Source organism: Lagopus muta, chromosome 4, assembly GCF_023343835.1.
Source record: "Lagopus muta isolate bLagMut1 chromosome 4, bLagMut1 primary, whole genome shotgun sequence".
Lineage (NCBI taxonomy): Eukaryota > Metazoa > Chordata > Aves > Galliformes > Phasianidae > Lagopus > Lagopus muta.
Genome location: NC_064436.1, coordinates 21,631,694 through 21,658,361, shown reverse-complemented (window position 1 = coordinate 21,658,361; position 26,668 = coordinate 21,631,694). Strand labels below are relative to the sequence as shown.

The following is a 26,668-nucleotide window of genomic DNA, read 5'->3' as shown; positions in this document are numbered from 1 at the left end:
GTTTTAGACCAGTTATATTGGTGGCAAACTGCACAAAACTGTTTTTTTTCTTTTAAATTTATTTAGGCCAAGGTGAGTTCAGGGTAATGGGAGAGGTTTTCTGTAGTTTGGACCCTTATTATTTTTCTTTTGAGACATAGAACCTGGTGTGTCCCTTAGAAAATGCTGAACACACAAGTATATTCTTGATCAACGTGCAATAGGCTGAGGAAATTCAAAGAAGGAAAAAAGAAAATAGAGCAAAGAAGTTTTTCTACATGTGATGTAGAAAAACATGTATTATACCATTTTCTTTTCTATATGCACAGTAATTGGAAAGCTGACTTCTGATAGCTCCTGGGTTAAATGCATGGAGTAATAGCTGCAGCTAAGTCACAAACCTTGCAAAATCTTTCTCTTTGGTAGAAGGACCTGTTTTCCCTAAGAAAAAAAAGAAAAAAAAAGCTATGAGTAATTACTGAGGAGCATTGAAAAGCACGGTTAAAGTCCTAGGGGAGAAAAAAAAAATCAGTAAAAATGATTAATGGTTATCAGCCATAAAATAAGTGTTTTTAGGCTCTGTCAGTTTTGCTTTTCTAATGAGGACTTAACTGCTCCTAAAGTAAAGCCTTCATCCAAGTTGTGTTTTGTATTTTGTGTAATCGATGCTTCTTACAGACACAGTTACCATCATCATAACCTTTCAGTTCTTGCGTTTTGGCATCTCACAGGTTTTGTATGCAAGCTTGAGTCTCAAGGGAAGTAAATTTAACTGAAACCTACATGTGCAATTTAATGCGTGATGCAGAGCCATAGAACTTCTCTCAGACTTGCTTATTGTTGCAGAGAGAGCCTTTGTAATTACCAGGGGATTATGGCAGAATATGAAAGACCTTAAGAGTGGCTTTCTTGCAGATCAGGCGTGTGTTCTACACAAACTCTGAAACAATCAGCTAGAGTAGTGAAGCAGAAGTATATTAAAATTTGAAGAGTTCACTGAGAAGGTCCTGATAGACCCTCCCAATTAAAGAAATAAAATCCAACTTTAAAGAATGTGCAAGATTCTCTCGTCAATAAGGAAAAGGGGCCTTATGAGGACTGGAAATAAGATGATAACCCAAGTACAGTGGATTCATCCTTGTTTTTCTCTACAGCAGAAATAATGAAAATTGGGTTTAATGGTACATAAATAAAAATAATTAAATGGAAACTAGTTGTAGTGGTACATTACCTGAATTAATATACAAGATTAAAAGACCAATAACCCAGAAACAATTTAGTTACTTTTCTGTTGTTATGTAAATTAGTGAACAATTTTGAACAAGAATGTGGTGCAGCATAGCATCAAAAGCACTTATTTTAACATTGACTTAATTATTTCTTCCCTAATTATTTTTTAGTTATTAAGTATAATTTCATGGATTTCTATAAAACTGCTGAACTTTTTTTTTTTTTTTTTTTATACTGAGCTGTATATATTTTTCTCCATCCCTTTTCCTTTTAGAACTCAAAACTGACAAAAGCAATACCGTATTTTGTAGTACTACATGATGGAAATAGGTCTGCATCAGTCATGTAGATGAGGTTGAATAACTGTTTTTATTCCTGATAATTTCACATGTTCAATTCTGATCATAGAGGATTCAGTGCTAGCCTTACTCTTTTTATACTGAAAGTTGCATCAGGCCTTGAGATTTCTATTAATGAATTCTTTTCAGTGTAGCTGAAATTAAAGAAAATTAAGGTGAATTATCATTTAGTGATGAACAAGTAAGAAAATCGCACAGCAGTTTTGGAAATATTGCATATCTGTATTAAATTACCACAATGCTGAACTGAAAGATCTGTATATTTACATTTTAAAATTATAACTGCTCTGTAGCTGTAGAAATGCTTTACAAAAGGAGTTAGAGAATCTTGATTCTTTTTCCAGTTCACTTACTAATGGAATACACTAGCATTTTTTTCATTTTGTTATTATATATTTCTAAATAACTTTTTTTTTTTTTTTTTCCTTCTACATATTAATTTGTAACACACTTAAAAAGGTGCTAACGGCCATTTGGCCTTTTTTTTTGTGTGTGTGTGAAATTTACAAATACTTTCTAGAGTCTTAGAGTGCTTTGAATCACAGAATCATAGACTTGCTATGCTTGTTGGTCACGAGGAAGAACTTTTCCCTACTACCTATTTTTCTTGCAATATCCCATGAACATCTTTGTGATAAAGGCAGCATACATTTTGTGAACCATTCATTAGAGTACTCATTTTCCATTTCAGATCTTGTTGTCACATCAGAGCAGAATTTTCTTAAGAAGTCAGTTAGCTGACTTTTTAAGTCAGCTGTTCTTATAGGAGTCTGTTGAAAATTAGTGATTACTGACAAAAACTTGTATTCCCTGCCCAAATGGAGTTATTGAAAAGCTTATGAAGCTTCTAAAGTGAATATGATGTTTTGTGTTCAGTGTGGGTGGGCTGGAATGGAACATTGGAAATACTAGAAATTAGACCTCCTGCAAGAAGCAAAACATTTTTGAGGGGACATGTTTCATTGGCAACAGGCTACGTAATTTCCCCTTCTTATTATGAGGCAAAATGGAAAATATTGTGCTATTTGGGGGAGAGAAAAAAAAAAAAAAAAAAAAAAAAAAGGAAGAAGAAGAAAAATGTATTATGAATGCAGCAGCCTATTCTTACTGCTTGTTAAGAAAGAAGTAGTGACTTGTATGTGTGCTATATGTGCACACAGACCAGCAAAGAGTAATACCATGAGATTGAATGCTTTGGAATATGTAACATTTATATGATCATCAATTTAAGTTATTGAAGTAATTACATTAAGCTGAAAATGTTTCCTTAACTGTCACGGGTTTGACCAGATCAATCTATGTCCGTGACAGGGGCGACAGGCCTCTGCCCTCCCCCCTCCCCACCCCAGTCCCACAAAAATGGGAAGGAAGGAAGGGAGGAAAAGAACAGCGGCAACAATCTATGGAGGAAAACTTATTTTACTATAATATTGGAATACAAGATAACACAATAGATACAATTTAATTGCAATTGAGATTAATAAATCAGACAAGATGAGAGAGAGAGAGTTCCCGGGACCGATTCAAACCTGGAAAGCTTGGAACGGCTAGGAAAGCACCCTCCAGCACCCACTGCCAGGCAGCAAGAGAGCGCCCCCCCCCACCCGGAAGGGCCAGATCCCGTGACTTCTGTAATGTACAGGGATAGGTAGCTGGGATTGGGCAGTGACACTTTAATGCCCCGTACACTACATGATGTTTTGATGTGGAATACTGAAACCCAAAAACAAAAACAAAAACAAAAAACATAGAACCATAACATTCCACCCCTTATTCTACATCGTTACATCATGCTTAAAATATATATACATATATACAAACAAACAAAAGATGATTAAAATGCACACATGGCTATATACATATACATAGAATTAGTAACTGCACTCCCCCGGCATCAAGTTTCCTTGTGGTACACACTGGACATCCCCATTCTTCTGCATTACCCACCAAGTGGATCCTGGTCCCTGGGCAAAAACTGTACCACGGAGAGGTTTGCCCTTTCCAGAAGCTGGAAGAACCCAAACTGCCTTTCCTAACATGTTCTTTACATGTACAACAGGGACTTTATCTCCCTCTACGGTATGTAGGGAACTGGATTGGTTAGGACCATCACGATTAATAGATCCTCTGGTATTGACTAACCAGGTGGCTTCTGCCAAATGCTTCTCCCAGTGCTTAAATGTTCCGCCACCCAGTGCTTTTAGCATCGTTTTTAACAATCCATTGTATCGTTCAATTTTACCAGAGGCTGGTGCATGATAGGGAATATGGTAAATCCACTCGATGCCATGATCTTTGGCCCAAGTATTTACAAGAGAATTTTTGAAATGAGTCCCATTATCTGACTCAATCCTTTCTGGGGTGCCATGTCGCCACAGGACTTGTTTCTCGAGACCCAGTATGGTGTTTCGGGCGGTAGCATGGGGTACTGCATATGTTTCGAGCCACCCAGTGGTTGCCTCCACCATAGTAAGCACATAATGCTTACCATTGCGAGATCGTGGCAAGGTGATATAATCAACCTGCCATGCCTCCCCATATTTGTACTTTTGCCATCGCCCTTCCTCCCACAGAGGTTTCATCCTCTTGGCTTGTTTGATGATGGCACATGTTTCACAGTTATGAATAACCTGTGCAATGGCATCCATAGTTAAGTCCACCCCTCGGTCTCTAGCCCATTTGTATGTTGCATCTCTCCCTTGATGACCTGAGGTCTCATGGGCCCACCGAGCCAGAAATAATTCACCCTTGTTCTGCCAGTCCAGGTCTATTTGAGCCACCTCAATTCTGGCAGCTCGGTCTACCTGATGGTTATTTTGCTGTTCTTCAGTAGCCCGACTCTTGGGCACATGAGCATCTACATGGCGCACCTTTACAACCATAGTCTTTGTTCGGGCAGCAATGTCTTTCCACAGTTCAGCAGCCCAAATAGGTTTACCCCTTCTTTGCCAGTTATTTTGCTCCCACTGCTGTAACCACCCCCATAAGGCATTTGCTACCATCCATGAGTCAGTGTAAAGATAGAGCATTGGCCACCTCTCCCGTTCAGCGACATCTAAGGCCAGTTGGACAGCCTTTACCTCTGCAAATTGGCTTGATTCGCCTTTCCCTTCAGTGGCCTCTGCAACTTGTCGTGTGGGGCTCCACACAGCAGATTTCCATCTGCGATGCTTTCCCACAATACGACACGATCCATCTGTGAACAGGGCATATTTCTTTTCGTTCTCTGGTAGTTCATTGTATGGTGGGGCTTCTTTAGCACGTGATACTTCTTCTGCTGGTGGTGTTCCAAACTTTTTACCTTCAGGCCAGTCCATGATGACTTCTAGGATTCCTGGACGGCTGAGGTTCCCCATCCGTGCTCGTTGTGTAATCAGTGCAATCCACTTACTCCAAGTGGCATCAGTAGCATGATGGGTGGAGGGAACCTTTCCTTTAAACATCCAGTTCAGCACTGGCAGTCGAGGTGCCAGAAGGAGCTGTGTTTCAGTACCGACTACTTCGGAAGCAGCCCGAACACCTTCATAAACGGCTAAGATCTCCTTCTCAGTTGGAGTGTAGTGCTCTTCAGACCCTCTGTATGCCCGACTCCAGAATCCCAGGGGTCGACCTCGGGTCTCTCCTGAGGCTCTTTGCCACAAACTCCAAGTGGGACCGTTCTCTCCAGCAGCAGTGTAGAGGATGTTCTTTATACCCTGTCCCGTCCGTACTGGCCCTAGGGCCACGGCACGGGCTATCTCCTGTTTAATCTGTTCAAAAGCCTGCTGCTGCTCAGGGCCCCATGTAAACTCATTTCTCATTCGCGTCACATAATAAAGGGGGCTTACAATGAGGCTGTAGTTTGGAACATGCATTCTCCAAAAGCCCACTGCACCCAGAAAAGATTGTGTCTCTCTTTTGCTAGTGGGTGGAGACATAGCAGTGATTTTGTCGATCACGTCTGTCGGAATGTGACGACGGCCATCTTGCCACTTTATACCTAGGAACTGAATCTCCTGGGCAGGTCCTTTCACTTTGCTTCGCTTAATAGCAAAACCAGCACTCAGAAGAATTTGGATCATCCTCTCTCCTTTTGTGAAGACTTCTTGTGCTGTATCGCCCCACACAATGATGTCATCAATGTACTGCAGGTGCTCAGGAGCGCTGCCCTGTTCCAATACAGTTTGAATCAACCCATGGCAAATGGTCGGGCTGTGTTTCCACCCCTGGGGCAAACGGTTCCAGGTATACTGAATGCCCCTCCATGTGAAAGCAAACTGTGGCTTACATTCTTTGGCCAAAGGGATGGAAAAGAAGGCATTAGCAATGTCAATGGTGGCATACCATTTGGCCGCTTTTGACTCCAGTTCATACTGGAGTTCTAACATGTCCGGCACAGCAGCACTCAGTGGGGGTGTGACTTCATTCAGGCCACGGTAGTCCACCGTCAGCCTCCATTCTCCACTGGCTTTACGCACTGGCCATATGGGGCTGTTAAAAGGCGAGTGAGTTTTGCTGATCACTCCCTGGCTCTCTAGTTGACGAATTAACTTATGAATGGGGAGCAAAGAATCCCTGTTGGTGCGGTACTGACGCCTGTGCACCACTTTTGTAGCAATTGGTACCTGTTGCTCTTTTACTCGCAGCAGCCCCACAACAGATGGATCTTCTGACAGGCCAGGCAAAACAGACAGCTGCTTAATGTTGTCTGTGTCCACAGCAGCTATTCCAAAGGCCCATCGATACCCCTTAGGATCCTTGAAATGCCCCCTTCTGAGATAATCAATACCTAGTATACATGGAGCCCCTGGGCCCGTCACAATAGGATGTTTTTGCCAGTCCTTACCAGTGAGGCTTATCTCGGCCTCCAACACAGTCAATTCTTGAGAGCCCCCGGTCACTCCAGAAATATGGATTGATTCTGTCCCTTCATGACTCGAGGGCATCAGAGTGCACTGTGCACCAGTATCCACCAGGGCCTTATATTTCAGTGGTTCTGATGTGCCAGGCCATCGAATCCACACAGTCCAATATACTCTATTATCCCTTTCCCCCCCCTGACTGAGGGCAGGGCCCCTCTATTCATTACCTGTGGTAACTGGAGCAACTGCACTGGTGGTTGATCTGCCTTGTAATTCTTTCACCCGTGCTCGCAGTACAGCAGTAGGTTCACGGTGCCACTTCCTCATGTCTTCTCCATGGTCACGTAGGTAATACCATAAGACAATTCGCGGTGTATTATCCCTTACTCGAGCTGGAGAGCGTTTGCTTCTAACAGCTGAGATCTTTGATGGTGCACGTGAGAAGGAAGGTTCATCATCTTTAGTTAGGTGGGCTTGCATACATTTCATCATCTCCTTCATCTCCTTCAATAGACTCATTTGATTATCCTGATCTTCATCAAGTGTTTCTGATACTGTTACAGGTTTGTCACGGTTAATCAGTTGAGACACTTGCTCCGTCATTTTTGATATAGCAGCCACGGCAGCATGAATTGGGGACAGCAATTGTTCGTAGTTTTGGAGCGTAACAATTAATTCATAAATTAAGGGTGTTCTCTGTTGTTCCTGGTATCTGTCACACGCTGACGTTAGTGTAGCGGCATATTTGTCCGGCGCTGTTGTCACGATTTTCTGCCATATCTCAGGCGTTGTCCTCACTCTTTCAGGGTCGCGGTTTTGTTGTGGGTGGTTAGGAACAAAGTCAGGGTCATATAACATTTCCACCACGCCTATTTCCCTCAAATACTGGATACCCTTTTCAACTGTATCCCATTTTTTCATTGCAATCTTCAAGCTATTTTTGAAGGGATACTTTTCCTTCACAGCTGTTAACACTCGTTCCCAGAGGGAGGCAGCCTCATCCGAACATCGACTAATTCCTCTATCAATAGCTGGATCTCTGGCAATGGCACCTAGTTGGCGAGCTTCATTACCATCCAGAGACAAGCTATGGGCCCCACTGTCCCAACAGCGAACCAACCAGGAAACAATACTTTCATTCAGGCGCCGTGTGAACTCCTTTCTTGAACCTTGGATTTCAGTCATCTTTAGAGGCCGGCGAGTAGTAATAGAGACTTCCTCTTCATCACTCTCTTCTGCATGTCTCTTAGTTTTCGCTTTTGCCTTTCGCGATGGTGGTGGTTCTGAGGAGGGCCCCTCGCCTGGATCTTCCTCCTCCTCCTCCTCTTCTCTTTTTCGTTCAAGACGCGAAGACACTCGTTTCCATTTCTTGCCCTCCACAGGAGCAACCGGTATTGTTACTGGTGTCTCCTGTGATTGATTAGATTTGACTTGGGGATTTTCCCCTTTGGCTTGAACCTCAGCTCGGAAACTCTCTCTCTCCCGAATGGTATTATATAGGGCACGGTAAGCACAAGCCAAACCCCAAATAAGTTGTACCTCCTTAGATTTATGTAAGCCGCATAGTCCCTGACTCAAATACTGGCTTAGTTTCTCAGGATCCCACAGGTGTTCAAGAGTAAAATCCCATGACACTGCGGGTCCCCATGCTTCTAAGACCTTTCCCAAACCTCTCCATATTCCCTGCCAGTCATCATTCTCTTGTTTTGGAGGAGACTCCTTATTACAAATGCGTATTACCAATGCATTCAGGAGAATTGATGACACGCACACCAACATGAGTATTAATTCAAGATTCGAAAAACGTTTGACAAACCGAGAAGAAAACCCGGAGACTGGTCTGAACATCGTGTTGTTTGTAAAATTAGCTATTCCATTTGGGATGTAGTTGTTTGTGAAATTAGCCATTCCTTCTGGGATGTAGTTGTTTGTGAAATTAGCCATTCCTTCTGGAATGTAGATGTCAAAGTTCAAATCATACCACATTGCAAATAGGTAAAACATAGGTGTCTCCATCAGTGCCCTTAGGTAGTTATATACGGATGCAATTCCAAAACACAGAAGTGTGAGATGGATTATTGGCCAGTAGGTTGTGACTAACACCATTGCTTTAAATCCTTTACCCAGCACCCCCACGATAACGAGTGGGTTCATCGCTGGTGCTTGCTAAAAAAGGGTTAATGAATTGAAGCTAACAAGAGGAAGGGAAAAAAAAAAGAAAAAAGGCACTACTCAGACTAAGTAGTGCTCAAAGTTTACAAATATCCCAGAACACTGGCAGTACGCCTAATCTTTCAAGGTCAGGTTTTCCAGCACAGAAACCTGAACTACTGATAATGCTCCCTAACGAAGCTCTCTAAGAGCAGAGAAAAAAAAAAAAAAAGATTCGTTCAAAAAGTTAAAAAGCAGTTGAGCCCCACGTTGGGCGCCAAAAATCTGTCACGGGTTTGACCAGATCAATCTATGTCCGTGACAGGGGCGACAGGCCTCTGCCCTCCCCCCTCCCCACCCCAGTCCCACAAAAATGGGAAGGAAGGAAGGGAGGAAAAGAACAGCGGCAACAATCTATGGAGGAAAACTTATTTTACTATAATATTGGAATACAAGATAACACAATAGATACAATTTAATTGCAATTGAGATTAATAAATCAGACAAGATGAGAGAGAGAGAGTTCCCGGGACCGATTCAAACCTGGAAAGCTTGGAACGGCTAGGAAAGCACCCTCCAGCACCCACTGCCAGGCAGCAAGAGAGCGCCCCCCCCCACCCGGAAGGGCCAGATCCCGTGACTTCTGTAATGTACAGGGATAGGTAGCTGGGATTGGGCAGTGACACTTTAATGCCCCGTACACTACATGATGTTTTGATGTGGAATACTGAAACCCAAAAACAAAAACAAAAACAAAAAACATAGAACCATAACAGCCACATTATATTTCTAGCTTAACGTTTCAGCTGTAGTAGCCTTTTGCTGTTGAAATCCACTTTTTTTTAATGCATTTTTTGTTTGAAAGACTTACATCCAGTTAACTTGTCATTGATATCCCTAGAGCTTCTGAATGCTGTCAGAAAAACATGAAGATTTTAGGAGTGAAATAGTGACAGTGAAAGAAAAACAAGATTTAAATACCATAAGTGAATTATGCCTTGTTCAAATTTAAACAACAACGTTCTGTATCCAATCTTCAGGAAAGTAAATGAATTCTCTAGTCTGAGCTGATGGCTAGTAGTCTCGATTTCAGATATATTTTTCTGTTGCTCAGTATAATGATTTATTTCCTCATAAAACAGACTCAGCTGAGCTTGCAGGAAGTATGTAATAAACCAAATATAAAATATCACACTCAAATAGGAGGTTTACAACCATGATATCATAGAAATTCAAAATTCATGTTGCCAGGTGAACTATACTGGCTCAAAAAACCCCAAACCCGTGACCATTCCTTTCTCATATGCTAAAAAGTATGACATATATACCCTGCACAAGCTGAAACATTAACTTACTACAGCTTTCACTGTAATATCTCCCTCTTACTTCACTAGTTCTGAGAATGCCATTTGTAATACAGACCTTAAATGGCAGTCCATCCTAGGTCCACGGGAGTTATTAGTGTTTATTACAGCATATATTAACAGAAAGCTCAAACTCAAGGGCCAAAAAAAGAAAAAAGAAAAAAAATAAAATGGTGAGGAAAGGTTTTTATGCACACAAAAATTTTTAATCCCATCTTGAATTTTGAGCCTAACCTGAACGTGGGGGGAAATGTGTTTTTCCATCAAATATCTGAATATATTTTTAGTGAATAAATTTAAAGAAACACTGCCTGTCCTTTTTTTTTTTTTTTTTTAAGTGCAGATTGAATTTGGAATGTCTTTCATTTTTCTTCTTGGAAAGGAAAAGATTCACAAAACTGTAGGGAGAAGACAACAACTGCTTCTCTTTTCCATCTTCCCCTCTCATGCACTTACCTCTCCCCCCACGAGGTTGAAGAACTCACCATATGTTCCTAATGCAGTAACTCCTATATATAGGAGGCTAGGTTTCAACTTCTTTCCCCTGACTGAGCTTTAAACCCTCATTTTCCACTTTCCAGGGGAATCACACAGCCAGTGGATGTTCTGCAGTGGTATGCTCTCACCTGAGCTGTTTGAACTGCTTCTTTGACCCCGCTGTGTGCCTCCCCAGTGAATGCTTTAACCGCCAGACCAAAGAGTCATTCTCGCTCTTTGACTCAGTATTTAAATAATCCATGCAGAACAGCTTTTCCATGGGGATCAGGAAAAGCCAATTACAGATTTCTCACTGGTTTAAGAACTCTTCTGGGAAAGTTAAAATGTGGGTTCAAGAACACCCTGACAAAGAGGGACTTGAACCCGATTGTCCCGCATTGTATATCAGATGAGGCCCTGACCATGGAGCTATTGAATAAATAAAGAGAGGGGGGATTCCTTTTACTTCCATGAATGATTTACAAAGAGTGTGTAAACCTAATCTTTCATTTCCAGTTCTTTGGTTCTGTGTTGAAATGGCTTCTGCAGAGTTTCCTGTATCTGTGGCAAGAGTAATATTCGATATTGCTGGTTGGACAAAAACACTGTTTCTTAAATCCAGTGAAAGATAATTCTTCTCTACGTTTATTTAATCCTTGTGTATTCCCAGAATATTTCTCAGTCCATCCTTGATGAAATCGAAGTATGTTTTTATTTGGTGGTAAATGCAAAATGTTGGTTAATTTGGGGGTGGTAGAATTAGGAAGAGAAGAATGATTTTTCAATAACTTTTGTGTTAAAGCATCTAATTGAAAAATTATTCACACAAAGTTCTGCTGCACGTGTCTCCATTTTGTCTGACATTCAAGGATCTGTACTGAAATAATGTGCTTTCATTAAGCGGGTTTAGTAGAAGTTGCTAGCCACATGAGTGTGCTAATTTAAACTCAGACTCAAAGATCAATACAAATGGAGAAAAAAACAGTGTCTGTTTATTGAATCTGAATCATCTTTTCTTACAGTTTACATTGCCACAGAATGTGAGAAAAAGACAAAACAATGATGGGGGGTCTGTGGGAAGAGATCCAGCAGTATCTTTTAGGCACAGCTGATTTATTGTCCATTTGCGAGAAAATCCCTCAGTAGCAGTCTGCATATGTAGAAATAGTTGTTGGATATTGCAAAGTCACACAGAAAATCTACTTATACCAGTTATGAAATCCAGCCTTCCTGAAGCTTAATTCAGTGAGTGATGACCTTTTGTCTAGAGGTGTGGTGAAGGAATAAGAACGGCTGTGTACCATCCAGTGACTAGATAGAGATGTTGGGTTTTTTTTTTCTGTTTCTGATGCTCTTTTATTAAATGCTAACAGGGAACATTATTCTCATTACCACTTCTCTCAAAATAATGAAAAAACGCATTTTTTCTAAAAGACCTTATAACCAGAAATTCGAAGGAAACTGACATTCTTGCTGGAGAAGTCATCTGTCCTTGTCAATTGTTAATTTGTTGGTTGGTTTTTGTTTGTTTGTTTGTTTGTTTGTTTTCTTTTCAAAAATATATATGGTACATTGGATTTTTATGGTTTACTTTTCAAGTACGATAAAGAATTACAGAGTCACAAAGGTTGGTAAAGTCCTCCAAGATCGTCCAGTCCAACTGTCCACCTGCCACCAACGTTTCCCCACTAAACCAGGTCCCTCAGTACAACATCTAAATATTTCTTGAACATAGTCAGGGATGGTGACTCCACCACCTCCCTGTGCAGCCCATTTCAGCATCTGACCACCCTTCTGGAGAAGTTTTTCCTAGTATCCAACCTAAATCTTCCTTGGTGCAGCTTGAGATCATTCCCACTCGTGCTGTTGCTAGTTACCTGGTAGAAGAGGCCAACCCCTACATAGAGAGTGTTAAAATCTCCTCTGAGCCTCTTCTTGTGCAGACTAAACAATTCCAGCTTCCATAGCCGTTCCTCATAAGATTTGTGCTCAAGGCCTCTCAGCGGTTTCATTGCCCCCCTCGGCACGAGCTTTAAGGTCTCAATGTCTTTCTCTTAGTGTGGGGCCCAAAACTGAACATAGCACTCAAGGTGCAGTCTCACCAGAGCTGAGTATGACTGGAAGATCACCTCCTGCTCCTACTGGCTGCACTGTTTCAGTTAGAAAACTGGGTGCCATTGACCTTCCTGGTCACCTGGGCACACTGCTGGCTTGGGTTCAGCCAAGATTACTGTCAGTAAAACTTATTGAATTCTATTTTTAACTAAAAACCTGTCACTCTCTCTGATTTTGGATCTTTCTTATTCTGTAGAACTAAAGCCATTTTCACTTCTAGATAGATTAAGATATTTCAGCAAATGTTTTATTTTCAAAATTGAAATTATTTTCTAAACTGCACTGGTGAAAAGAGTTAGAAGATGCAAATAACCAACCTTCCTTTCTTCCTTCCATCCGTCCTTCTATAGGAAGTCCCTTCCTTCACCAAAAAACAATTAAAAAGTCTGATTTTACATTCTCAACCAAACAGTTAATTATTGATTCGGTCTCAAAGGAGTAAATGGAAATATATGACAAGTGCAACTTTTAATAAAATATTTCTAACTAGATCACTCCAACACTTATTCTTCATAGATGTATGTGCTGCTGTAAAAATAATACATTTTTCTCTTGTTCATTTATGCTCCATTTTTTTGTTTCTCAAAAAGAAATGGGGCAAAATCTGCAATCGCCTGAAGCACAGCTATTTGTAACAGGACTTAATCTTTCTATTAAGTATTCCCTGCCTGAGTGTCACACTGAGGCCACTTAAGTCACTTCAGCATTAGTTAGAGATATTTAGAAACACTTCTTCTGAGTACTTTAATGGTTCATCAAGACCTAACCCTTTGAACATTGCTTTAAGGCATTTTGGTTCTTCTCTGAGTCACTGAAGCAAAATTGGAGCATCTGGATGCAGTGTCAAAATAGCCCACACAGCTTCAGTGCAGCACCCAAGTGAATAATCTCAACATGGAATACAAACACTGCATTAGTGATTGCCGGAAGGCTACAGTTCATCTTTCTCTGAAATACAATGAAAAAAAAAAAAAAAAAAAAAAAAAAAAAAAAAGTGTAAGAAAAGTTGAAGGATGATAGGCTTTTTTTTCTTTGTATTTCCTGTTATATGAACAAAGAATCAATCTGTGTTTTGATGGTTCGTTAAGTGTTTGGCAGCATTGCCATACCAGTCCACCAGTACCCTGTTTCCCAGACAAAGGAGTAATTGATTTTTACAGTTCATGCCATGTAAGGCATTTGAATGCAAAGTAACATATCCAGTTGCTGATGTGTTAGTCCTGAATCGAAGTAGTGTAAGAAAAAAAAGTATGAGGATGTTTTATTAGTCCGTAATTCTTTATTCTACTTAAAAAGTGAACCATAAAAAGTTTTATTAGTAATGTGACATCTAATTATACTCTGTTGAGTTGTATATAAAACTTCATTATCTCCATGAGCTTTGTGAAATCATCTCTCTTTCACTTTGTTTTCTCTCACAGATGGCAACAAAATTGCATTCCATTGATTGAAGCTTTTTAAAGGTAAATCTTTTTATTCCTTCTGTTGAAATAGACTTCACATACTATTTTCCTTAAGCTGCTAAAATGTTCTTTGCTGTTGTTTCTTATGGACAAAACTGGGTTCTGATCCTACTTCCTTGAAAATTGCTGCACAATTAATACTCTGTAAGAGCCCATGAGACGTCTGGTGTATGGCTACAGATACAATTCCCAGGAAAGGTTTATTTTGCCATAGGCAAGAATACCTTATGTGAGGCTTAGGCCAGCAGGTCAAGAAATATAAATGCAGAAACATGGTAAACATACCACCTGGCATCAGGCTTTGCCTGGAAATGCTGTGCTCCAATAGGTGATCTGTAGAGTTCACACCAGAATGAATACTGGAGAATAGAACTGGGTCACAACAACTTGTACAGTCTGTTTTCTCACTCCTTATTTTCTGAATAACTACGTAGGGCTTTTTGTATAAATACAGTGCCTGCAACTAAATCCAAGCAAAACCATCAGATTGATATAAAGCTCTGTTATTTTTACATTTTTCAGATAATATAGATGTCTATTGTGTGTGTGTATGCATAAGAAAATGAAATACAATAAGATAATTAGCAGTTTGGTGGTGCGAAAAACTGTGACAACGACATGGCCTTATTATTCACATTGCTATTATATAAGCAATGCCAAAATATATTCGGGTTGGAAGGTGTCAAGTAAATGGGTGACACTGTTTCTAGCTTGTCTAACTACCATTAATTTAGTTAGCATTCATTGTAATTACACTGATCATAATGAATTCATTTAGTATTAATGTGAACATTAGAGATCTTTTTAGGAACTCCATTATAATTCAGCAATAATTAATGTACATATTAAATGAAGTGTTACTACTCAATGCTATTATAAAGCCATGTTGTTTCATTTGAAAATCTTTAGAGCAGGTTGTGTTTGATCTGGTTGGTATTCTGACTGTTGCCAAGAGGTATTATGCAATGGCAAAGGGCAATTCACATTGGGAGACTCCTGTTAACTTTTCAGAGATTCCATGTTTGCACTTGTCTACTGGTCCCCATATAACTTAGCATTTGAAACAGAATACTTCATGGCCATGATAATATTAAAAACATATAATACTAAAAAAAAAAAATCTCAACAAATAATTTCTAATCTTTTAGACATTATCCAATAAAGGAGGTACTTGTTTAGAAGTAAACTTCAATGCAGTACTTTGCTGACATCCTGATTATGTATTAATCTACTCTGATTACATATTTACTACTACAGTGATTATTCTTCCCTCTTACCCTCCAAGTGGAATCCAAAACTGAGAAACAATTATTTCAATGATTTCCCTTGTATCACATATTTGGAAAACCTAGGTTATTGAATGGGATTTATCAGGGAGTTACACAAAAATAATGAATAGTATATCTGTAGCAAAAGAAGGAATCACCCAAAATCATATGGCTGTGCATCTTATCTATATAAATAGATAAGATATCTAATATAAATATATTCCTAGAAAAAGTGAGAGTAATAATTACAAAACAATTTTCCAGATGCTTTTCAGGCTTCCAACAATTTTAGCTGAAGAAATTTCAGCTAGAATGATTTGCAGAGATTAAAACATTGTTGGTTTTCTCCTCCATGAATCTTTTCTTATAACCTGTGCAAACTTTAAAACTGTCTCCTTTGACACTAAGTTGCACAGGTCTATTACTCTGCTCACTCTGTGCATTAATAAAAATATATATCATTTTTAATATGATTTTGTGTAGCTTCATTTAAATCTACATTGGATTGGATAGATTTGAATTGGAAGAACAATAAACAGTTAATGCCTGTCCACTTCCTCTGTGCCACCAGTGATTTGTGAGCATCAGCTCACAAATATCCATCCCTCTTAGGAGGACTTGTCAAGAGAAGCATCCTACTGCTCTACCTGCACAGAAGATGTTGTTTACCCTTTCTGGATTTTGTATGCTAGATGTGGTTTTCGCAGTGGGAGAGGGTTACACCATTTCAAAATGATTTCTCCTGCTATTCTCAGTTTGTTACTGAATACTTGAACACTTGTGGAACTATTTATTGACTTAAGTCTGTATAGTAATTATAAGCTCCAGTGTTCTTTTTTCACCTTGTACATCACTTTACGTTTATTTACATGACATTTAATCTGCCACTGTATTGCTCAGTCACTATTTGTTTGCACTGCATTGTATATATCTTCTAGCTCTCTGCACCTTTGCAATTTTAGGTGAGAGAGAATGCACTGGCACTAGTCAATAAGCTGTTCCATCTGTGAATTGTCTTACAACTCTTCAGTGAACATTATATTATTCTAATGATTTGTGACTATTCATTTTCTCATCACTTCCTTTCTCCTTCAAGTAGATATTCCCACTGAGGGTTATTAGGATACATTATTACACAGCAAGCAATCTTTACCTGCAGTTCTACAAAATATGTCAATGTAATGCTAATTAATAAGAAGTCCACTAATCTATGAACTTTTGACTTCTCTTCTGCTGATACATTTGACCTTGGGCAAATCACTTAACCTCTGTGTTTTTTTATTGTTTCTCTTCTTAGACTGCAAAAAATGGAATTAGTGTTCTCTTTAAAACTGCTGAGCTTTATAGATTATGTATACGCTAGGTATTTTTATTGGATTTACACGCTGAATCAAATTACGGCTTTGAATAGAATAGCAGATATAATAGAATAACTTTAAGTTAGGAAATTGTTATTAATATGAGAGTGTTGGAAACTATTTGGAGCTGCCCTAAATTTAAAAGTAACTCTTTAGTTAAATCAGGAAAAATAAGACAAAAGCAAACTTTTTTTGTGCATCAGATGCTATATTTCCCTGTTTGATTTAGTGAATGTTCTTTTTACGATCAATAAGAGATTTCTTCTCCTTAGCTTAGTCTATCATGGCTTTATGTTGTATAAATATATACATAGAAATTGAAGTTTAATTTATATATTGTATATTAATTACTCAGAAATACTGAAAATAAATTCCAGGCTCAATTCATGGTGGATTACAAAAGTTAAGCACGCTCATTGCAAGTGCAGTTTCTTAGTGAACAGTTGCCTCTTGTGAAATGTAATGATATGGTTGTCCTTGTTACTGCTGTAGTGTCCTTCTACCTTTCTCAGACAAAATTCAGTCATCCAGTAGTTTGGATTCTGTGATTCTGGCTTCCTGTTAGCGAGCAGGTGAGACTGCAGCATTGAACTTTCAAGTTTCACCTTTCTTTAGTCGTATCCAGGGCTCTGTGAAAGTCTTCTGCCAGTTCTTTTTTATAGGCTAAGGTCAACACAGTCTTGTGCATGTCAGTATTGTTGCATTGTATAGTAGTCAATGTAAGCATTTCCCCTTTTTTAAAATTATTATTATTTTTTTTAATAGTTACTAGTACTAACTCATGACCCTGTTTACACAGATACTAAACTCCAGCAGCTTTGACAAAACATAAAAGGAGATACTGATTCAAAATACTTGCAGAAATAAGGCCAATACTTACTAATACATATTACATATTAATGTTGTCTGATTTTTTTTTTTTTTTTTTTTTTTTGTGTGTGTGTGTGTGTGTGTGTGTGTGTGATTTTTTTTGAAGATGTATAATCACTATTTTGGCCTTTGCTGTGAAGGATTAATTCTATCTTTCCAACTTTCTCCAGAGCTGGCAAAAGAACTGTTTAAAAGTTTCAATGACGAGATTATTGGCATTTCAGTTTCTTGTGGGAAAAATATCAGTCTTTGGGAACAGTGTTATTCGCTGTGTTTAATGCAAAATTGTGTGCACGCTAAATATGATTTGGTAGTGCCTATCAAAGAGCAACTTAGTCTCACTCCTGCTATCATGGTTTGGACTAATCTAGATAGATTGAAGGTTGTTTCTCTTCCCTTTTGACTTCCTTTTCACCTACTCTTCCCTTTTTATTCTTTAGCAAGAAGTATAAATATAGTTCTTTTCACAAACAGGCTGGTAATAATTACTTTTCTTACACTTGTGCCAGTTAGAAGACCTAAGCTGCTGCTTTCCATCTTACCATCCCTTCCCTTTCTTCCCCTTTATTCAACATTCCATATTCCATATTGGCTTGTTTCCAGACATTGTCATTTTGGATCTCAGGCCATTAACATTTTTGTTTGTTTGTTTTGTTTTGTTTTAATCCAGCTTCTGTTTGTCCTTAATTTTTCAGTTAGATCAGCCTCTCATTTTCTTTTTCACATCAAGAAGTAAGAAAGATGGAGAAGTGACTGGGAGTACTCATGAAATTTTTCTGTCACTGAACTATATGAAATTATCTAGAAATCCAGATAAGCATCTTTAAACTGTGATTTGCTTAAATCAATTGAATTCAAAGGAATTTCAAGACACTGGGAGATAAATTTTCTGTCTGGCATCCCAGCAAGGATGATTGCAAGATTGCAAGAGAGCTGCATATTGTGTGCACAGTGCTCAAATACTTGAGGCTTCTGTCCCATCCCTTTCAATTTAAGCATTCCTTTTCAAGATTAGTGTTTGGGCCTACCTCAGTAGAGGAATTTAAAAATAAGTGCCTAAAGACCCGTGATATAACAGACACGTAACACACTGCGTTTTAGCCCAGAGCCACTTTTTATAGTGTTGTTTAAGCTCTTGGAGAAATAGAATGTACAATGAAAACCTTTAACAATCTTTTACCATGGTTGCTTGCAGGCGCTGATATAATGCTAATGTGACAGCTATGATTTTAGCGAGAGACACTTTTATTTCCTTGATAAGACAAGTGTTACACATACTGAAAAGCAGATGGATTTTTCTGGCCAGTGTCTCCTCATATTTGTGCCACTAGGGATTTGCTGACTACTCAAATTATCTTCCACAGGTTAGCACGTGTCTATCTTACACAGAAATGTTTATCTTCCTTCCTCACATTTCTCTAAATGATCTTGTTTTTAAAAAATGAGACGAGACTTTGTTGTTGCTATTAAGAGTCTGCTTAATGTTCTCCCCCCAAAATGGCTAGACCTTTATAACACAATACATCAATTTAGGATTAGTTTCCCTTCTAGCAAATAAAATTCTATTTCTTACAAAATGCAATCAGAATTTGTTATAGTCCTTTCTCTGGCAGGAAAAAAAAAAAAAAAGCTAATACTTAAAAAGAAGCTCCATTGTATTTCAACTGTGATTGTGGTTAAGGCTTCCCTCATATTTGATCTGTTCTAGTAATGTCCCCTTGTATCTTTCTGTAAACTACAAACCATATTATATAATCTTTCCTTCAGTCTCTCAGAAAATATGACATACCATACCAGACTGATAAGATAAAGTGTACTTTAATCCATATTTTCAAATCTCTATGCCAATTTAATTGTTCTTCATTTGGCAGTTTCTTATAATGATAGCTTCTTATAATCATTCTTATAATGATAACTTCTATAGAAGTAGAGTCTGGGTGGAGGACAAATAGCACATATGATGCCCTTGAGAGGAAGAAGTTGGATTTGCTTCTTGATCTGTATGTTGGAACGGCGATGTATTTTGACCAAAACAGAAATTACTTCAAGTAGTTTGTGGTTTGGGTAGCAAAGTTTTCAGTTTTCTGATTTTCCTACAAATTTTCAATTCCTTAATCCAGTAAAATGAACTCCTGAATCTTACTTTGTTGTGCGCTGGTGTATCCATCAGTCATATTAACATGGTTCTTCTAACAGCCTTCTCGTGTTCAGATGCCCTACAGAATTCAGTTATGGAACCATAGAAATATTTGCAGCAATGTAACTTAAAATCTCAAGATGTTTACAGATAGAGCAGTCAATTAATATAAATTACTATTAATTTATTAATGAAAGACTCTTTAAGAGGAAGTGTATTCAACTTAGTGAAGTAGTAATAATTTGCTGTTGCCTTCTATTTCACTCCAAGCCAGACATAGTACAAGAAGAAAAATGATTAAATTTAATGACCATCAATGAAATACTTCTGATAAGCAGGAGAGAAGCAGCTAGATTGATCAGATGAGGGAACATCTGCTAAACCTTACTAATCATGTTTCATTCAGACACTAAAATGTGACGTTGTTAAAGAAAGAACTGACTACATAATGAAAAGGTTTTTTTTACTGTAAAAAAAAAGTAGAGTTACATTAAAACTGCAAAATGTTTTGGTGTATTTTGATGTAGAAGACAAATGCAGTCTTAAGCTTTTGTCTTAGAGTTCAGTACCTGTCTGATGGACTTCTGATCTAAGTTGGTTTAGCTGCAGGTAGCAATTTACCTGCTTCATCTTACTCTTAATGAGTAGGCTATTAGTGATAAAATAATATGCTCTCTTAACAGAAAACATGCTGAATATTCTCTTAGATTGTTTTCCCTTGTGCTGTTCAGAATAAATTGCAATACCAGAAGCTGCTGTGGTATGATCCACATCCAAAGGTGGCCAAATGCTAGAGCAGTCATTTGGCCTGTTTAATTCCATACACAGATTCCTGGAGTGATGTTCTTTTACATACAACCCCCCCGCCCCCCCCCCCCCCCCCAAAAAAAAAAAAAAAAAAGGAAAAGAAAAAAAAGATAACGCTCAGCAAGTTTTATTTGACCTTAGTTTTGATTTCTACATCTTCATCTCCCATCCTTTCTTTGTCTTGCTCCTTAGCAGTAAAGGTCATTTACAGTGATTTGTTCTAGAGGCCGAGAGCAAATGAATTTTATAAAGCATTGTCAGCAACTGTGCAAGTGTGTGCTCATACAAAACTTCACAGGGATCCTACTAGTTCATCACTTTTTATCTAGATCTCCTAACCCAAAGCTCTGCAAAACACATTGCCTCGTTAGTGTATCTTTACGCTCATGTGTTTTGTCTGACTACAACAGGCAACTGTTTTTGAAATTTAATCATTTTCTTCCAGCAGTGATTCTAAGCCACCAGAAGGGCCATACGCCTGTAGGAAATTAAAGGACTGTTTCTCATTGAGTAGCCATGCTGGTGCAATTGTTAGCTCTGCCATATCACAGTACAATTATGTGTTGCCAGTGAATTAACTGCAATTGCTGAAATGTGGCTAACGCTACCCATGTTAATACATGCTGCTGTAATAAATACCATTTTGCTTAAATAAATATGATAAGTGAATACAAGCAGCAATTTAGAAAGCAAATACTATAAGAAAAGGAAAAAAAAAGTAGTAAAATCATAGGTCCATGAAACAGTGTAACTCCTACTGATTTCATGCTAGATAGCAGTGGCATGTACTTCTCAGGACACAGTTTTAAAACAGTTCTTGCTGCTTCCATCTTTAGAACAAGTGAAGATGATTACATTACATTTCTTTCTCTTTGCAATACATGTTAGCATTGTTGTTGCCTAAAAATCCTGAAATGTAGTTAGCTTATTTTCTCCACTTGAAGATATTTGCAAATAAAAACAAATAACAGTCAATTATAGGGTTTTTTGTTTTTTTTTTTTTAATAATATTTCATCCTAGTATTTAACTTTGCCATTAATAAGAATTGTAAAAGTAGGGTAAGGCTAGAGTTATTTTTATGCCAGCAATACATAGGCAAATTTATGGATTTTAAGGTAAAATGTGTTAGATGGAGCTTTTCCTTGGCAGAAGAACATCTTTACTGTTGTCAGCCAGAGCAGTTCAAAATTCAGTGGAAAACTGACCAAAAAATAGTCATCACTTATAAACATGGAATTGCAGTATAGTTGTCGGTCCGCATGTACATATATAAGTGCAGGCTTAGATCTTAGTAAACGTTCCTTCATCCTCAAATGCTTTGCCCTTCACGTTTTTATTCCCATCCCCAAATTCTCACTTTTTCTAGTCCACCTCCACATGAGTTCTGCCCTTGCCCAAGCCTACCAATCATCTTCTTTATGTCTGTCTTACCCACATTAGTTTACCCATCCTTCCCCTTTCCTTTTTTGCCAGTGGGATCAAATAAATGATACAAAACATTTAATGTAGTTTCCATTTTAATTGAAATATTGTCTACTTGAAGCCAATTTCAATTAATCTATGGGTACAAAACATATTTAATTATTCCTTATTATTTCCCATTGTGTATTCTGATTTAATTCTATCCAGAACAACCTCTGTGTTTTCAGTCCACATAATTTCTTAGAACGTATCGTCAGCGATATCAGAAATGTATTGTGTTGGTGTAAAAAGGCTCAGTATGTAATAAACATCATGACTCTTTCACGGGAACCACAGGAAAAGAAGAGGGCTGACTGCTGCTGTACTTTATAATTTCCAAGCAGGATATAAACTCCAGTCCTGCAGAGTTGTTAAATCTCACTTATCTTGGTTATTATAGGGTATTATAATAGTAGAAGTCTCTGCATTCAGATATCCCCTGCAGGAAAATTCTCCACCAAATTTCCACTAAAAACTAAATACTTTAAAATTATAGGTAAAAAAATTCTTATTATGCTGTATCTTTTTTTTTTTTTTTTTTTTTAATATATATAATATCCTAATGTAATATACTACTTACTTTGCTAAGAGTCCTCTTTCAGTTGCAGACACTACTGATATTTCATGTTTGTTGTCATCGGTGATGTTATCTATTTTTCACTGCCCTCATGAAAGCTGGCAGAAGTCAATAGAGAATGCAGAAGAAATCTGAATCTGTAACTGATCTTTGCCTCTTTTTCTCACTGAGTGAATGTAATATTGCATAATAAAGTTTAGTCTAGATCTTTGCCATATAGCCTGGTGTATCTGAGAATCTTCCAAACGAGAGAAAACAAAGAGTACTTAATATAAAGGAAATTTTCAGGAACTGAAGCAGCAGTGCTGTAATTAAAAAAAATTAAAAAATACCAAAACCACACATAAGAACAACAAAGGAAAAAGCCCCTGCACATATAACTGCAGAACTGCGATAAACAAAACATACAATTATCTCAAAGTTCGCTGTGTCCATCAGGGCTGTTTCAATACATCTGGGTTTTTGTGTTTAAAATATTGTGTACAGAAATGTTTGAGCCTGCAGAGTTTCCTTGTTTCTCAGAAGAAAGACTCTGCAGGAGAGACTTTCTGTCCTGTGGAGCTTATAGACTCTGCAGGATCTTTTGCTCAGTGACCCTAGTTTATCCACAATTCATTTATGTGACTGAATCTTATGTCTCCCAGATAAACGAGTTTCAGATCATTAAGGTTGTACTGTCCTTGTTAGTAAGAATGTATTATTGACCAGAGGAATGCCGTAATGTCCTTTTTTTCCAAAACATGGGGAAAGGAGAATCTTAGAATTTTTATCAGTTTTGTTTACAACTTGCTTATGAGCCATTTTTTATCCTGTCTCAAGAACAGGAATAAATTATGGATGAGGTCTCCTATCTCCGGACATGATTATTTTTTAATTATTATTCTCTTTGATCTTAAAGAATTTGCAGGCTTTTATGCAACATGGGGTAAAATTTGATGTCAGATAAGGCTTTCTATGAAAATAATACAAGATACTAGCAGTACCTGCATTGCTGTGCAATTGTAATTATAAAGGGGGAAAAAAAAACAACACATAAAAGAGATGTCTTCTGTCTCATGTAGTCTATTACTGAAGTGAAAATATTTCAGACTGAAAAATATCTAACAAAATCAATAGAAAGCTTTGTAGTGTAGGAAAAAAACACACCTTTTTCTTTCATATTCTTTGGCATTTTTTAACACATTTGGCATATAATAGAAATACAGTTGTGTTATTTAAACTGTTAACGTTAAAAAATCATGATCTCTCAGTTACAAATTGATCAGTGAATTGTAAAAAAATAAATAAATAAATAAAAATCAATTTATTGTGAAATCCATCTTGTCAAAGATACATTACGGAATCATACATCTTTAAGAAATATTCTGATCAATAGCGTAATCTTAAAGAATATTAAACTCTGGTAATTTCTGAAAATACTGTTTTTATTAAGTGAGCTTTCTGGTGAGCGTTGCTAGTATAGTACACTGTCTGGATATTCTTTATAGCTCTTCAATACGTAGTATGTATTCATTAATATGTAACAAAATTTGATTAACATCAAGTAAATTACTGCAGAGAACCTAAATCAGGCTTTGATTACACAAAATCACACATGAATTTGAATTCTGCAGTTGTCATTGTCATGTTCTTAGAATTAAAACTACGAGGAGGCATACAGATTTAGCTACTTATTCTGTTCTAAAAGTTGCTTTATTTTCAACATAATAAGCAGCAAAGACACAGAACTGCTTAAATAATTGAATGGGTTTTTGAATTCACCCATTTTTATTAAAAAAAGTGGAAGGCAATACAGTCATGTCTGTGGTGATCGCATGATGGCTACACAGATATTCACTAAGAGTATCTCTCTGTAATGTTCACCAAAACAATTTTATCTTGATTATGCATATTCTATTTTCCCAAGTGTAGAAGATTGCATTCAGCTGTATTCCAAATGTTGTTGTTCCAAGAAATGTTTGTATCCAGAATTATACGCATGAGAATTAAATTAGTGTACATAAATAACCATTTGCTTCTTTGAGAAATGCAGCACTCTGAGATAACAAAAAGAAAAGGGCTGTGCAAGATAAATCTGTAACAAGAGATTTCATCTTATGCTCCTGGTCTATTCAGAGCTCAGGTTTCACTGTGCGTTTAGAGTGATACAGAGCAGCAGATTTTCAGAGCTAAGATTTATTATCCTTGACTGAACAATCACTCCATTTTTCATCTGTAAACACTTCTTTCTTGACTTGTCCTACTTCACGTTAGTCAGTCTTCATTGTGAACAGTACTAAATAATAGCAATTAGGGCATGGGAACTGCTGCTATATTTTCTAACCTTCTCGTGTATTCACTATGAAAAATTCTCATTTCTTGCTTTTTCTCACTTCCCCCCTTAACTCCTGCCCCCGGTTTCTGGTAATGCAGTATTGTAAATACAATTTAACATCAATCAGCTTTTGTCACTGTATTCTTTAACTTCTTGTCTTTCAAGAACAAAAATCTGGCACCAAATTTAGACATGCCAGGAACTGCTCTTTAGTGTTTCTGTGACACAAGCAGCTCGGGGAGGGAAATGACAGAGTAAGATGTTATAATGGAAGAATAATAGAATCAGAAAGTGGATTGTCTCTTCAATTTGAGCTTTTTTTTGTTGTCCAAGATAAACTTTTTAATGTGCTTTATGGAAGTGCTGTTGCCCAGCAGATGCTTTGCTCTTTCTGTCTCCAACTGGCATTTTCAACTTAAAAAAGTCAACTCCCAGTCAAGTGCCAGGCTTTGGTATGCATATTCCAGTTCATCAGATGTGAAATGCTTCAAGACGGCATGTCAGTTTCCCATACGGTTCTGCTGAAACGTGAGAAGTCTGAAACTGTCCGGCCGCCTGTCAGCTCCAGGCAGTGCTGCTCAGCCACTGCGCTCTGGCACCTGGCTGCTCGCAGTGCCATGACAGGGGCTGTCCTGCAGCATGACACCCAGGACTTTCTATTGTGTTTTTAAGTACAAGACCTGTTTTGAGCCTCCAGCTATAAGCCTTCAATCCTGGGCTTCCTCCTACTGTGTGCGGTTGTTGATTGACCTGGCCACTCTCCAATTTCAGGTCTGTCTGTGTTCCCACCCAGCTGTTTTTATACCTTTAGCATAAGTAATCTACATGCACCATAATACAACAAGGTATACGCATATGGTAATTGCATTTGCAACAAATGAGAAGTCAGAGTAAGGAGTGATAACTGAAGTTTTCAGGTGCTTGTAAAGAGGTCTGCAAAATGAAGGGCATATATACAACATTCTTGTGACTTCTAATGTTATTCTATTTTAGACTGACCAATGAAATGTACGTATCTGAAGAAATTGTGTAGGATGTGTTTTCCAAACTAAGCAGTGTTAAATGCTGTGCATACAAAGACATGGGTATTCTCTCTCACTTTGGATAGCTCATGTATAGCATATGGCTTTATACGATCCACGTAGTCTCACCATGTTGTACTATTATCAAATAAGAAGCTGCAAATTAAATTGAAATTGTTCTGAAGTATTTTCTACATTGTGCAGGCTACATCAGGGTGGGAGAGTACTCTGTCTCAGAAATCTTTGCAGAAGTCGAAACTTTGATTAAAGAAGAAATTTGGGCTGAACAGAATTGGGATTGCCAGAAACTCCTTGATTTGACATTATAGTTGGAGAGAAGAAATTTGGATATCATAGTGGGATATGGGATAATGAGAAGCCATCTTAAGACCTTATTGCCTGTCATAGTGAACAATGATTCTTTCCCCTTTTACCTTTTTTTTTTTTTTTTTTTTTTAAACCCACAACCTATGGGAAACAGAGCAAAGGCTCTGCTTTGTTAAAATTCTCTCTTTAGAGGTATCCAAAACCCAGCAGTTTTCTTTCTCAGTCCTTTGCATCTGATGTGGTCTTTGCACCTCAGGCAGAAGCAGTATTTCTTTCCTGTTCCTATTTCTCCTTCATAAATTCTAATTCAATGTTTTAACTTTTTTTTTCTTTTAAACATTTGGGGGTTCCTTTTAAGCTGAAACATATTTTAAGACTTTGAAAAAAAGTTAGTGCTTTTTCTGGTTAGTTCAGCTACTATCAGTTGCCTCGGAAGTAACCCTACAAATCTTAATCTTGTTTAAATGTGTTTAATTGTAGTGGGAACCATTTATTCTATACACAAGATAAAACAATCCGAGAATCACAGAATTGTAGGAGTTGGAAG

At 37.9% G+C, this 26,668-nt stretch overlaps 1 protein-coding gene across 1 annotated transcript in view; it reads left to right on the top strand.

The window, feature by feature from the left end:
- TENM3 (teneurin transmembrane protein 3) overlaps positions 1-26,668 on the top strand; it is a 1,260,835-nt gene that overhangs the window by 417,031 nt on the left and 817,136 nt on the right. The window contains exon 5 of the mRNA XM_048943303.1: positions 13,938-13,979. The gene's annotated coding sequence lies outside the window, so the exon portion shown is untranslated. The remainder of the gene's footprint in view (positions 1-13,937; positions 13,980-26,668) is intronic.